Source organism: Eptesicus fuscus, chromosome 12, assembly GCF_027574615.1.
Source record: "Eptesicus fuscus isolate TK198812 chromosome 12, DD_ASM_mEF_20220401, whole genome shotgun sequence".
NCBI lineage: Eukaryota > Metazoa > Chordata > Mammalia > Chiroptera > Vespertilionidae > Eptesicus > Eptesicus fuscus.
This window is the reverse complement of record NC_072484.1, coordinates 68,944,987-68,950,267: the sequence shown is the minus strand read 5'-3', so window position 1 is coordinate 68,950,267 and position 5,281 is coordinate 68,944,987.

Sequence of the window (5,281 nt, the reverse complement as noted above, 5' to 3'; positions counted from 1 at the left end):
GCCTATTTAAATATTCGAGTTTCAGATGGGATTTTGTTCTGAACAAGGGTTTGCTGTGTTGAGGGGGGGGGGGCTGTGGGACAGTGAGGAGCATGAATGAGGCTCCCCTCCTCCCACCTGGGACCCTGAGGCCCAAGCTGATGACTGGCCAGTGACTCACTTCCTTCTCAGCATTTCCTCCCATGACTGGGAGCCCCACGGGGGCGGCCCCTGAGCAGGGTCCCCTAACCAGTGCCCACCCCCCCAACACACATAGGGACTGGGAACAATTAACTCCCTCCTCGGGCCAGACCAGATGTTCACGTGGGTATTGGTTTTGCTGACCACATGTGACTCAGGGACTCCCTCAGAGCTGGAAGGGTCCCAAGAGGCCACAGGGGTCAACCCTGTCATGTCACAGTGGGGGGACTGAGCCCAGAGAGGTGAGGTGACTTGCCTAAGGTCACTCCGGGGAAAGGGGGAAAAGGAAGCCTGACCCAGAGCTTGTCTGCATCTCCAGATAGATAGTCCCTGGATGTCCCAAGGCCTCTATCCCTATCCCACCCCCAGCTAACACAGCCACGGCTCTGCAGCCTCATCTCACCCCACCTCCCACCTGGCTCTCCAGGCCTCATCAGACTCAGCTACTCAGAGCTCCCAAGCAGCTCCTGCTCTCCTGCTTCTTCAGTCTCTGTCCTCTCTGTCCTCTGTTTTGGTGTGTGTGTGTGTGTGTGTGTGTGTGTGTGTGTGTGTGTTAAGGTTACTGGGTTATTATAACAAATGTATGTACCTTTGAATAGCAAAATAACATTTAGATGCACATGTCTGTTCCTCTGTTTTTTGTGGTTTTTTAAAAAATACATTTTATTGATTTTAGAGAGGGAGAGATAGAAACATCAATGATGAGAGAGAATCATTGATTGGCTGCCTCCTGCATGCCCCCTACTAGGGATCGAGCCCGAAACCCAGGCATGTGCCCTTGGCCGGAATCGAACCTGGGACCATTCAGTCCGCAGGCTGATGCTCTATCCATTGAGCTAAACCAGCCAGGGCTGTTCTTCTGGGTTTTTTTTTTGTTTGTTTGTTTTTAAAATATATTTTATTGATTTTTTACAGAGAGGAAGAGAGAGGGATAGAGAGTTAGAAACATCGATGAGAGAGAAACATCGATCAGTTGCCTCTTGCACAACCCCTACTGGGGATGTGCCCGCAACCAAGGTACATGCCCTTGACCAGAATCGAACCTGGGACCCTTGAGTCCGCAGGCCGATGCTCTATCCACTGAGCCAAACCGGTTTCGGCTGTTCTTCTGTTTTAATTGCTGTCTCACCTGAACGACTCCTACTCTTGCTTCAAGATTCATTCAGATGTCATCTCCTCCAATAAGACTTCCAAAGCCACCTCTCCCACCTCCCAGGCTGGGTTAGGTCTTCTTCTGTCATCACCATCAGTACTTGGTATTCTGTGTAGGAATCATCTCTGCCGCTAACTGTGAAGGAATCATCTCTGCCTTTCTCTATCTTTCCCTCTAGTCCAGTGTCGGCAAACTCATTAGTCAACAGAGCCAAATATCAACAGTACAATGATTGAAATTTCTTTTGAGAGCCAAATTTTTTAAACTTAAACTTCTTCTAACGCAACTTCTTCAAAATAGACTCGCCCAGGCCGTGGTATTTTGTGGAAGAGCCACACTCAAGGGGCCAAAGAGCTGCATGTGGCTCGCAAGCCGCAGTTTGCCGACCACGACTCTAGTCTGTGAGCTCATTGTGGGAAGAGTCCTTATTTTTGATTCACCATTTAATAGTAGGGCATGGCCCACTACATTCTGTGTTTGTTGAATGAATGCATGGATGTATGGATATATATATGGAATGGATGGGTGGATGGGTAGGTAGATCAATAGATGAATCAATGAATGAATGAATGAATGGACAAACACAAGGATCAATTGTGGATTGATAGACCAATGGATGGATGGATTAGACAATGGCACTGTAGGAACTCAGATAATGACAGGATATCCTGACAAACAGAGGGGCTCTTGGCTGGGGAGGCAGTAACCTAACCTGTTATTCACCTCCTCCATCTCTGCTCAGGGGCCTGGTCCCTCTTGACCAACTGATTGCAACTCAATGAGGTCTCTTGAACTCTGGTAATTAGTCAGACATCAGAGAGTCTGTAGGAGCCACCTCTGCCTTGACATTCTGGAACTCTGCGTTCCTGGGGGCCTTCCCCCCATGCTTCCCTCTGGGTCAGAGCTGCCACTCCAGAAATGCCTCCAGGCACAGAAGCAGAGATTCCTAGAGCCAAGAGGCCTTAGAAAAGATGGCAGTCATTCCTCTCCCGTTTTATAGATGAGGAAACTGAGGCCAAGCAAGGCCATGGAACTTGCCTAAGAATGTACAGCAGTAAATCTGGGATTAGACCTTGGGTCCCCCAACTCATTCACTCATTCACTCATTCATTCACTCATTCATGTAACAAATATGTATCTGGCACCTAACAAATGCCAGGTTCAGTGCCTTTTTCTTGGCACATCAGGCCTGTAAATAATCCCACATGCCAATTTCGAAGCCTTTTCCATGTCCCATTATGACTTCCTCCAACTCCCCAGGAGACTTATCTATGCCTCACCAGCTGCACCCTTGGCACAGCGCCTGTGCCAACCCCCTTACCCAGAAATTGAGGACAACTCCATTGCCAGGAACTTCCAGCTCACACTGGTATGTGCAGCCGTGTGCAGAGTTGATCACATGCATGTGCTGAGAGCTCTACATTTCACTCTCCCTCAGTGGGGTCCGTGTTGGTCCCTGCACACGGAACCTTGCCAGTTCAGACTGAAGCCAAGTGTTAACCCGTTCAAGTCCCACAGGAGTCCTAGGGTGAGAGGGGGAGCTCATCATGGCATCTGGGACCACTGGGCCAGGAGCAGAGCTCTGAGCTCCTGTGCAGACTGGGGAATGTGTGCAAGAAGAGGTCATAGAGGGGTGCCTGGGGGCTGGATATTTGCAGGCCAGATGAGCAGGCAGCAATCCACCCTCCCATTAGCCCCTCCCAACATGGCCCAGGGCAGGGCAGAGCAGAGGCAGCCAGTCTTGGAGAGAGGGAGCCTCCTGTTCAGGGGCAGGAGGCCAGCCTGGGGCAAGCCATGGCCATTCGCTGGGCCCCGTCCATGGCCCTTTCTGATGGGCGTGACCTCGCTGAAGATGTGGAACAACTCAGGGCTTATTGTTGGGGCAACATAAGGTTCAGCTGCTCCTGAGAGAAAACCTTCTGAGAACAAAGCAATGAACCAAAGAGGAAAAGAAGAATGTGGAAGAGCAACAGAACCAAAAGCTGTTCCTAGCACAAAATGCATACGAGACAGCCTCCTCATAAAATTGATCAGGACACAAGAGAAAGGATGAAATACAATAAAATACGGAGTCAAAAAGGAGAAGGACATGGACTTAACAGGGATGAAAAGTAATTTAAAACTATTGCAAACAGTTGCATGCTTATAAATTTGAGAGCTTAGGGAAAAGGAATAAATTTACAGAAAGTTATAAAATGACAAAAGATTGGCCCAGGAAGAAATAGAGAATTTAACTAGGTCAATCAGTATTATTAAAACTGAAATGGTAGTCAAGCCCTCCCACCCCCCAAAATCAGACCCAGACGCTCTCATAGGTGAGTTCTGCTAAATTTTTAAGAAACAGTTCATGGCTATCTCATACAAGCAGGAAAAAAAAAATGATGCCACCCTCGCTTATTTTATGAGACAAGAGTCATCATGATTGCAAAACCTGGATAAGACAATATACTACAAGGAAATTATAAACCCATCCTGTGTTTTTACTTATGAACACAGGATGGTAAAACATTAAGCCAAATATCAACCAACCGAACAGTGTGCTAGCATACGGATACTATCTCACCATCAGGAAGGGTCTATCTCAGAAATGCATCAACGTCAGAAAACCCACCAGTATAATTCACTACATCATGACATCAAAGGAAAAACACCAATGCTCATATCAATTGAAAAAGCACTTGCTAAGATAGTCACATATTTATGATTTTTTAAAATCCTGAACAAACTAGGAACATAAAAAAGTTCCCTAATTTGGTTGAGATTTAAGATTAAAAAAAACACACACAAAAATAACCATTCAGCCCAGCTGGTGTGGCTCAGTTTGAATGTCGACCAATGATGAACCAGGAGGTCATGGTTCGATTCCCGGTCAGGGCACCAGTGGAAGAATGTGGAAGAGCAACAGAACCAAAAGTTGAGGACTTGATCCCTAGTGCAGGAGGCAGCCGGTCAATGATTCTCTCTCATCATTGATGTTCTCTCTCTCTCTCTCTTCTCTCTCTCTCTCTCTCTCTCTCTTCTCCCTTCCTCTCTGAAATCAATAAAAAAATATATTAAAAAAAAAAAAAGAACGTAAGAGGTGTGAGTATCCGCAGGGAAGAGATCAGGCTGCCATTGTTCGCAGATGGCATGAGCATCTACCTTGAAAAACTGCCAAATAAGCTGACCAAGTATTAGAACAAATGAGAAAGTTCAGCCAAGTTTCCAGATACATAATCAGTGAAAAAATTAATAACTTTTACACCAGTAATAATCAGAAAAACTCAAAATAATGGTGGCTTACGCAAGAGGTTACACACACATATATTATGTGCATAGAGAGGATAATACATATTATTATGCTAATATCCTTACACTAGTCTTATATTATCATAGATGTAATATGTTACTATTTTTTAATCGTGTGAATGAAACCTACAGGTTGAGCCCGGGGTGCGCATGGCAGCTCCAGGTGGCATCAGGAACCCAGGCTCCTCCTTTATCCTCCTCTTCCCTCCTCTGCACATGAGGACCATCCTCAAGGCACCCTCCTGGACCAAGATGGCTGTCAAACTTTGCCATCCCGTCTGCATTACTGACTGGAAGCGGGAGGAAGCAAGGAGTGGCGGCGGTGGGACTCAAGGAGCCTTCCCAGAATTCGCACACACTTCTGCTTATATCTCATTCCTAGGACCTGGTCACATGGCCACGCCTAGCTGCACAGCTGCGGGCATTGCTGTCCCGAATAACATCAGGGTTCAGTTATGGAGGAAGGAGGGGAGAAAGGATATTGGATTGGGCACCCATCAGGCTCGGCCACAGATCCCCATTTCCAAAGGAGGAAAGGGAGGCCCGAGAGGTGAGGAAACTCACACCCGGCCATGAAGCACATACGGGGCAGACTTAGGGTTTTCACCTGAATGAGTCTTGATCTTCCCACGCGTGGTACAGGTGTCCCCTCTCAATGGC